Source organism: Callorhinchus milii, unplaced genomic scaffold (assembly GCF_018977255.1).
Source record: "Callorhinchus milii isolate IMCB2004 unplaced genomic scaffold, IMCB_Cmil_1.0 Scaffold29, whole genome shotgun sequence".
NCBI lineage: Eukaryota > Metazoa > Chordata > Chondrichthyes > Chimaeriformes > Callorhinchidae > Callorhinchus > Callorhinchus milii.
This window is the reverse complement of record NW_024704770.1, coordinates 2,135,485-2,146,245: the sequence shown is the minus strand read 5'-3', so window position 1 is coordinate 2,146,245 and position 10,761 is coordinate 2,135,485.

Here is a 10,761-nt window from a genome sequence, read left to right as displayed (position 1 = left end):
ACCCTGACCTGGGAGTGTGGACGGACCGACAGTGTAGAGGCTTTACTGTGTCTCTAACCCTGACCTGGGAGTGTGGACGGACCGACAGTGTAGAGGCTTTACTGTGTCTCTAACCCTGACCTATGGAGTGTGGACGCACAGTGTAGAGGGATCTTTATCCTCTTTGGGGAAGGATCATAGAATCATACAGCACAGAAAGAGGCCATTCGGCCCATCGTACCTGCGTCGGCTCCTAAGAGAGCTTCCCACTCAATCCCACTGGCCCGCTTTCTCTCCATAGCCCTTATCCTCCCCATCTATTTCTCTTCCTGGGTGAAAAAAAACTTCCTTATCTCCCCTCCGCTTCTTTTAACAACTCTCTTAAATCGGTGTCCTCGGGTTACTGACCCCCCGCACGCCAGTGGAAGCAGTTTTTCCCGGTTCAACCTATCAAATCCTCTCACGGTCTTGAAAACCTCTATTAAATCCCCTCTCAATCTTCTCCGCTCTCGGGACAATAATGCCAGTTATTCGCTGCTGACCTCTCCTCATCACCAAGGTCCTTCATTCCTGGGACCATCCTGGTAAACCTCCTTTGCGCCCTCTCCAATGTGCCCTAACACCTCTCCTAAAGTGCGGTGCCCAGAACTGAACGCAGTCTCCATCTGAGGCCTGACCAGCGTTTTATAAGCATTCAGCATAACCTCCTGACTTTTGAATTCCATGCCCCGATTTATGTTGGGAGAGGATGTTGGGGAAGGAAGCTGATCGTTGGACCTGCCCAGACATTGGGGGCATCACTTGACAAAGTCTCATACCCCATGGTCTCGAAATCATCTGGTACCCCATATCCCTTAATGGCTCAACAAACATCTGTCCACCTCAGTCTTGACACTGTGAACAGATCCGACCATAACCCACAGCCTTTGGGCGTTGAGGGTGGTGGGTGGTGGGGGGAAGAGAGATTATAGACGGAGTTTGAGAGTTCCCCTCGCCTTTTGAGCAGTTGAATAAAATACCCTCCTAAACGGCCGAGCTCTAATTTTAAAACGGTTCACATTAAACCCCCCACCTCCCACCCCCACCACCCTCCAGAGGAAACGGTTACTCTACTTTTGAGCGAGCGGAGGAAGGAAGGAAGCTAAAAGAGTCTGAGCAGAAAGAAGAAAAGTCGAAAGAAAATGGAAACAAAATAGGAAACCAAAAAAAAAAATGTTCACCGGAAAAAAAAAAAAGCTGCGTTTAAAACGAGACTGTTTATAAGACGGCAAAATAAACCTACGACTTTTTTTTATTACGTCTCCATAACGATCGAGATAAGGCAGACAGGAAGCCTGGGAGATGCTATCAAACCTCCTGTACCTCCTTCCGAGCGGAGTTTTATTTTAATAGAAAAAGATAATCACGCAAAAAAATATGAAAATGCCCAACCCACTTCCCCTCCCAACCCCAACCCAACCCACCCCCCTCCCCTCTAAACACCCACACCCCCCCACCCCCCCACCCAACCACCATCGATCGATCAATAGCATCTTTGTTTCTGAGTCTCTACGGTTCGAGTGGATCGCAGAGAAAGTCCTCAGTGAGTCTCCAGGAGTGAGTGAGTGAGTGAGGGAGGAGTGAGAGGCGAGCGAGGAGGGGCAAGGAGAGAGAGAGAGAGAGAGAGATAGAGAGAGGTCGGAAGAGTGACGAAGGCTCCTGGGAATGCTAACCCCCGTGAGGGGACGCGAGCGAAAAGTGGCCGTCGCCGTTGTTGGCGAGTGAGGAGGGGAGGGGCGGGCGGAGAGAGAGAGAGAGTGTTGGAAGACCGAGGAACACCCTTCAGACCAATTTGGTCTCGTCCTTCCCACAATCCTCCGCTCGCTCCCCTCCCCATCCCCCTGCCCCCCCACCACCCCCCACCCCCCCCTTAAACCAAACTTCCGTCGAGTCACGTACGAGTCCCACTGGTGCCCTCGTTCGATCGCTCGCCCTCCTCGCTCTCTACGCCATCGCGCAGTGGGGGTGGGTGGGCGGTGGAATTCTGCCCGGACCCATGGCGTACGAACCCACCTACACCAATTTCCAAGTGGTCCAAGGGAGCGGGCAGGAGGAGGTTGTCTACGGGAACCTCTGCCGAGATGAGCAACACGGGAGGAGATGCCCGAGACATTCAGGTAAACTTCTGCCTGGGGTGTTCGCAAAGTACTGTTACCCCCTTCACCCACTCACCCATTTTTTTTTCTCGAGCGACCCTAATCGATGTACACGTATCATTGCGTTCATCTGGTCACTTCAATCCACGGCTGTCTGTGTGGACGTCGCTGGGCGCAATTGGCTGCCCGCGTTTCGCCCACAAAATGCGCAGTCGCCGCCCCTTACGGTGTTTCCTGTGAAGCGCTTTGAGACGTCTCGACGCCGGGTCAAATGCGAGGATTCTTATTATTATTATTATTATTAGTAATAATAAGTGTTTAACTGTATTTAGACGTCCAAAGGATCAGTGTGCGCGTGTTGTGTCTGTTGTATGAATGTGTGAGTGTGTGCATGTGTGTGTGTGTGTATGTGTGCGCCCGTGTGTTGTGTGTGTGAGCGAGCGAGTGAGTGAGTGTGTGTGCGCGCGTGTGTGTGTGCGCGCAGGAGTCTACGTGTCGGTGTGCGAGTGCGTGCGAGTCTGTGTGTGGCGTGGGTTTGTGAGTGCGTGTGAGTGGGCGTTGGGTTTGCGTGTGAGTGCGTGTGAGTGCGTGTGAGTGTGCGAGTGTAAGCGTGTGAGTTGGCATAAAAGACCAAGGTCCATCTAGTTGGCCTTTGTGGCTCGTACACACGTCTCGAACCCCCCTACGTGCTATACCACGGACCGAGAGCACGGCGGGGAACCCGAGATTGATCGTTACGTCTGCAACAGACAGTAAAAACTCACCGTAAAGGAGAGACGGAGAGAGACAGACAAAAAGAATACAGGGGGTAACGGGACTTTGTGAACACCCTGTGGATCTGAGAACCAAGAAGGAACTTCACAGTTCCTCCGCTCTCTCTTTCCAATCCGAGCGGTTGCTCATTGATTACCGTAGGAGTCTCTCTCTCTCTCTCTCTCTCTCTCTCCCCGTAGCTCAGGGGTTAGAGCCCCCGCCTCGCAAGCCAGAGAGAGAGAGAGAGAGAGAGACCCGGGTGGGTCGGGTCAGGGCGAAACCTTGGGCAAGTTTCCTTTACTCTCCCCCCCCCACACAGACACACACACAGACACATACACACACACACACAGACATACACACAGACACACACACATACATGCACAGAGACACGTACACACACACACACACAGAGATACACACACACACCTATACAGACACAGACACACACACACACACACACAGATACACACACACACACCACACACGCGCACACGCACACACACACACGCACACACACACACACGCCTCTGTTTACCCGGCAGTAAGTAGGAACCCGCTTGTTAGTCGACTGACCGATCGCTTTTCCGGGGGTAACAATCCCTTCAAAATAAAATACCAATAATAATTTGTTCGCCCGACCCACGGCTGTTTGTGGGGGACGTCGCCGGGCGCGAATGGCTACCCGCGTTTCGCCCACAAAACACAACAGTCACTCCACTTAACGGCGTGTCCCGTGAAGTGCTTCGAGACGTCTCGAAGACGCGATGAGGCGCCGGGTCAAACGCCGGGAGTATTATCATCATCATTATTATTAATAATAATGTAAGACGTTGATTCCGAGCGACTCAGCCGAAGGCTGGCAGCTTCTGAAACACGTATGTCAGGTGACATACGGTGTGTGTGCGTGTGCGTGGTGTGCGCGCGCGTGTGTGTGTGTTACCCTGTAATGTCAGTGCCCCTTTTCCAGGCTGCGGCAGTACATTCCTTTGCGGAGGTGGTCACTTGGAGTGTAAGAGAGCAATCGTCTTCTACAGTGTGTTGGCCACGTACCTCTTCATCACCTTCATTCTCCTGATCGTCAGTGTGTCAACCCGTGAGTCTCGCTCACTCCGTCTCGCTCCGAAAATACCTGTAGTGCTGTCTGTCTGTCTGTCTGTCTGTCTGTCTGTCTGTCTGTCTGTCTGTCTGTCTGACAAATACACACACACAGACACTCAAAGACACACACATGCAGTTACAGACCACACACAAACACACACACAGACAGACTCACAGACGCACACACACACTCACAGACAAACACAGACACACACACACTCACAGGCAAACACACACACACTCACAGGCAAACACACACACACACAGTCACACTCATGCAGACGCACACAGACACACGCACACAGACAGACACACACACAGACAGACACACAGCCACTCACACACACTCTCACAGACAGACGCACGGACACTCACACACACTCTCACAGACAGACACACAGACACTCACTCACACTCTCACAGACCCACACAAACGCTGACACACGGGCATACAATCACACGCACACAATCTCGAAGACGCGTCAAATGCAAAGATTATTATTATTATTATTGTTATTATTATTGTTGTCATTATTATTATTGTTATTGTTGTTATTATTATTATTGTTATTATTATTAGTGTTGTTATTGTTGTTATTATTATTATATCTAACTCCCTGTCATCACTTAAGTCTCGTCATTCTCGGAGGAAGTAAAGGATGCTCATGAGATACTCAAGAGAATGGAGAAGGTAGTAGGTGAGTGGTTCCTTATCTCTTCTCCCCTCTCCCTCTCTCCTTCTTTCTCTCCCACTCCCTCCGCCCTTTCTCTCTCTCTCTATCTCTCCCTCTCTCTCCCTCCTTCGCTCCCTTCCTCTCTCCCCCCCCCCCCCTCTCTCTCTCTCCCCCACGTAAGACCTGACCTTCTTCAGTTGACCGTCAACCAGACGGAGGCTCTCCTGATTGACCCCCCGTCAGCGCCTCCTCACCTCAGGTCCTGACAGCATCACCATCGATGGTTGCACCCCTCACCTCACCTCACTTGGGGTCTTGTTTGACCCCCCAACGATCCTTTCTACCCCACATTCGGGCCATGACCCGCTCTCCCGTCCCCCCACCCCCGCAGCGTCGCTCCCTCCGCTCAGGGACCTCCGAGATCCCCTGACCCCCGACCATCCTGCTTCATGTCCCCCGCCTCTCCCGCCCCTGCCATTGGCGGGCGGACCTTCTGCCCCACTCTGCCCCATTCCCCCCCACCCTCTGGAACTCCATCCCTCTCCCACCCCTCCCCACCCACCGCCCCCACCCCCCACCCACCTCCCTCGCCACCTTCAAGACCCATCTCAGGACCCTCCTCTACGACCGTGCTTTCGATCTCCCTGTTTCCCCCGCCCGCCCGCCCTGCCCTCCCCGACTCCGACCCCCGCCCCCACCCCCCACCCCCCCCCAACTCGCGTCCAAAACACTGGCGTGAAAGGCGTTGTTGTTGTTGTTGTTGTAATTTCACCCTCGTTTTGTTTCCACAGCTTTGCGAAACGAAACTTGTGGGAGACACCCAAACCGTACGTGGCCCTGCGCTCCGCCCACGAGACACGCGCGGTCACCGCACTCGGCGGCGTCGCCCGAGAAGCGCTTCGAGGCGCTTCCCGGGGGCTAATAATCCCTTCGAAAAATGCTCGTTTGGGAGGGAAAATGTGGCAGCCATTTTTTTTACGGGGGGGGGGGGGGGTGGGGGCGCGGGAGGGGGAGGAGGCGGCGAGGCGGCTATTTTGAGGGGGGAAAGCCAGGCGGCCATTTGGGGGGGAAGAAGGGCAGCCATTTTGAAGGCAACCAAGGCAGCTGTTTTTGGGGGGTAAACGCGGCAGCCATGTTGGGGGGGGGAGGGAGGGGGGTAATCTCGGCAGCCATGTTGGGGGGGGGAGGGAGGGGGGTAATCTCGGCAGCCATGTTTTATTGTAACGTTTCTTCGCTGACGCTGGTAATAAACGATCAAATGAGTGACGTTAAAGATGACAATAATTAATCCGTCGTTGGCTCAGGATCGCCAGGAACCCATCAGATCATAGGAAGGGCAACCGCCACCGCCACCAACTGCACCGCCACCGCCGCCAACACCGCCAACACCGCCTCCACCGCCACCAACTCCACCGCCACCAACTCCACCGCCACCGCCTCCACCGCCAACACGCCAACACCGCCACCAACTCCACCGCCACCAACTGCACCGCCACCGCCGCCAACACCGCCACCGCCTCCACCGCAACCAACTCCACCGCCACCAACTGCACCGCCACCAACTCCACCGCCACCAACTGCACCGCCACCGCCAACACTGCCAACACCGCCACCACCGCCAACACCGCCACCACCGCCAACACCGCCAACACCGCCAACACCGCCACCACTGCCAGCACTGCCGGCCTCGGTTGTCATAGGCCCAAACCCTCCCCCACAGGTAAACAAACAGCTTCCGTCCGCGAATAACATCAATAATTCGGTCACTTCAACCCACGGCTGTTTGTGGGGACGTCGCCGGGCGCGATTGGCCGCCGCGTTTCGCCCACAAAGTACAAACGCAGTCACTACACTTCACGGCGTGTCCCGCGAAGCGCTTTGAGGCGTCTCGAAGACGTGATGAGGGGTTGGGTCATTGTTGTTATTGTTGTTATAAGAGGAAGCTCGACCTTCACCTGAGGGAGAAGGGGGAATGGGAGGGTGTGAGAGGGAGAGATGGAGGGGGAGAATGAGTGAAGACTCGGATTTGCCCCTCAAAATGGTGGCCACCGTTGCCCCGGGTCCCAGCGACGACCGTCAGCTCCTAGTTCCAACTTGTGGGGCAAATACGGCAGCCGTTTTGGAGGGAAACTGTGGCAGCCATTGTTTTTTTGGGTCATGCGGAGGCAACCACTTTGGGGGGGTAAACACGGCAGCCATTTTGGGGGGAAATCTCGGCAGCCGTGTTTTTGTGGGAGCGTTTCTCCGCTGACACTGAGAGTAAACCATCAGATGATTGATGTTAAAAATGACAATAATTAATCCGTCGTTGGCTCAGAGACGCCAGGAACCCATCAGACCAGGAGAAGGGCAACCGCCACCGCCGCCACCAACGCCAACACCGCCATCGCCGCCACCACCACCAACGCCAACACCGCCACCGCCACGACCAACGCCAACACCGCCACCACCGCCACCAACGCCAACGCCGCCACCAATGCCAACACCGCCATCGCCACCAACGCCGCCATCACAAACACCGCCACCAACGCCAACACCGCCATCGCCGCCACCGCCGCCAATACCGCCATCACCAACGCCAACACCGCCAACACCGCCATCACCAACACCGCCATCACCAACGCCAACACCGCCATCGCCGCCAACGCTGCCATCACCAACACCGCCACCAACGCCATCGCCACCAACGCCAACACCGCCACCACGTCTGCCTCCACCGCTGACGGTCCCTCTTCTAACCAGACGAGCCCCACACCCTCCCCCTCAGGTAAACAAACAGCTTCCGTTCCCCAATAATAATCAAGAACGAGTCACTTTGACCCCCACACCCCCCTCCTCCCCCCCTCCCCTCCCCCCACCGTCTGCTTGTGGGGACGTCGTTGGGCGCAATTGGCTGCCGCGTTTCGCCCACAAAACACTCGCAGTCACTACACCTTACGGCGTATCCCGTGAAGCGCTTTTCAGATGTCTCAAAGAGGTCACAGCGTCTCTCACACGCACACACTCACACACACACACTCACATACACACACAAACACACACACACACACATAAACACTCACACTCACAAACACTCACACACAAACACTCTCACACACAAACACTCACACACTCTCTCACACACTCGCGCGCGTCACACGCGCGCTCTCTCGCGCTCAGACTCACACACACACTCACACACACACACACACACACACAAACATTCACACAAACACTCACACCACACACACACACACACCCAAACACTCCACTCACACACACACCCACACACCCAAACACTCCACTCACACACACACCCACACACCCAAACACTCCACTCACACACACGCACGCGCGCAAACACTCCACTCACACACACACACACACCCAAACACTCCACTCACACACACACCCACACACCCAAACACTCCACTCACACACACACCCACACACCCAAACACTCCACTCACACACACACCCACACACCCAAACACTCCACTCACACACACACCCACACACCCAAACACTCCACTCACACACACCCACACACCCAAACACTCCACTCACACACACAGACGCGCGCAAACACTCCACTCACACACACACACACACCCAAACACTCCACTCACAAACACGCGCGCAAACACTCGCGCCCTCGCGCAGACCCCCCCGCGCGCGCGCGCGCTCCCTCTCGGCCTGCGTGCACGCGATTCAGCCAATCCCCTGCTCGTGTTCCTGCGGCGCAGGTTGACTGTGGACGGGAACCCGCGCTACCAACTGCGGCCGCGGAACGGGACGCGGGGCCGGACCCCGCGGGTGAGCGTCAGCCTCCGGGGACCCCTGAGAGAAGCTCTCCCAACCGTCCGCTGAGGGAGCGGCCAAGTCACTGTGCGTCAGTCTGTCCGGCCCTACAGCGATCGAGATCCGAACTCACACACGCGCTCACACACGCGCTCACACACGCGCTCACACACACGCACGCACGCTCACCCTCACATTCACGCACACGCACACACACGCACACACACGCACGCACTCACACACGCGCTCACACACACGCACGCACGCACACACGCATGCTCACCCTTACACTCACGCACACGCACGCACACACACGCACACACACGCACACACTCACACATGCGCTCACACACACGCACGCACGCATGCACGCACGCATGCTCACCCTTACACTCACGCACACGCACGCACACACACGCACACACACGCACTCACACACGCGCTCACACACACCCACGCACGCTCACACTCACGCACTCACACTCTCACACACGCACTCACACGCACACACACACGCACTCACACACGCGCTCACACACACACACGCTACACACGCTCACACTCACGCACGCACTCACACATATACTACACACGCTCACACTCACGCACGCACTCACACACTCACGCGCACTCACATGCGCTCACACGCTCCTACTCACACACAGTCACATGCGCTCACGCGCACTCACACACACGCTCACACACTCACACACACACACACACACTCACGCGCACACAGACACGCACACGCAAAAATACACACACACAGATGCAAACACCACGCAGACACATAGACATAGGGAAGCATCTACCACACACACACACACACACACATCCACACGCTTCGAATCAGCTCCAGGGGCTGTGGTGGGGTGGGGGGAGGGGGGGGGGGTGGTGGGGCGTGAGGGGGTTGTGGGGGAAGGGGAGGGGTGGGGGGGGTGTAGTGGGGGGAAGAAAAGGGCAGCTTTACGACTCTCACGTTTTCGGTTTTGTTTCGACGTCTGTGGGAATATTATTATTATTATTATCTTAGAATAAAAGTTCCCGTGGTGACGATAGCGTGTGCGGTGGTCATGTCTTCACATGCGATGCGTGATTGGGGTGGGGTCGGGCGGGCAGGGGGGGGGGGGGGTCTCAAAGCGCTTCACGGGACACGCGGTGAAGCCAAGCGACTGCGGGCATTTTGTGGGCGAAACGCGGCAGCGATTGCGTCCGGCGACGTCCCCCACAAACAGTCGTGGATTGAGGTGAGCGATGTATTATTATTATTATTATATATTTTTTTGGAGGGATTATTACCCCCGAAAAAGCAATCCGTCAACCGACTGACACCCGGGTTCCGACTGACTCACTGCTGGGTAAACAGGCGCGTGTTGTGTGTGTGTGTCTGTGTGTGTGTGCCTGTGTGTGTGTGTGTGTGCCTGTGTCTCTGCGTGTGTCTGTGTGCCTGTGTGTGTCTGTGTGTGTGTGTGTCTCTGTGTGTGTGTATGCGCGCGCGTGTCTGTGTATGTGTGTGTCTGTGCGTGTGTGTGTGCCTGTGTATGTGTCTGTGTGTGTGTATGTTGTGTGTGTGTGTGTGTGTGTGTGTATGTTGTGTGTGTGTGTGTGTGTATGTGTGTGTGTGTGTGTGTATATGTCTGTGTGTGTGTTGTATGTGTGTGTGTGTGTCTGTGTGTATGTGTGTGTGTATGTGTGTGTATGTGACTGTGTGTGTGTATGCCTGTGTATGTGTGTTTGTGTGTGCCTGTGTATGTGTGTGTGTGTCTGTATGTGTATGTGTGTGTGTTGTGTGTATGTGTGTGTGTGTCTGTGTGTGTGTGTGTGTGTGTGTAGTAAGGAAACTTGCCTCAGGTTTCGCGCTGTCCTGACCTGACCGACCCGCGAATCGAACCCGGGTCTCTCTCTCTCTCTCTCTCACTCTCTCGCTCCCTCTCGGGGGCTGAGCCGCAGGACTCCGCGACCTACCAGAATGGCGGAACAGGCTCGCGGGGCTGAATGGCCTCCTCCTGTTCCCGTGAGGGACATTTTTTGCCGTGTGCTGCTCTGCCCAAAGTTGCCACCAGAGGACAACCCAACATAGCAGATGCCTGAGGCTCCACAGGCAAACGGGGGCCTTCCCACTCTTCCCGACGGACAGAGAACGTCCCCCCCCCCCCACCCCCCCCGCACCACCGTCCAGCGAGTCGCACGGTCACTACGCTCGGCAGCGCGTCCCGCGAAGCGCTCCGGGACGTCTCGAAGACGTGACACGGCGCCGGGTCGCGCGCCGGAGTTATTATGGTCATGGGGTGCGCTTCGTGAACTCCGAGAGACCGACCCGAACCCCCGGTCAAACCGTG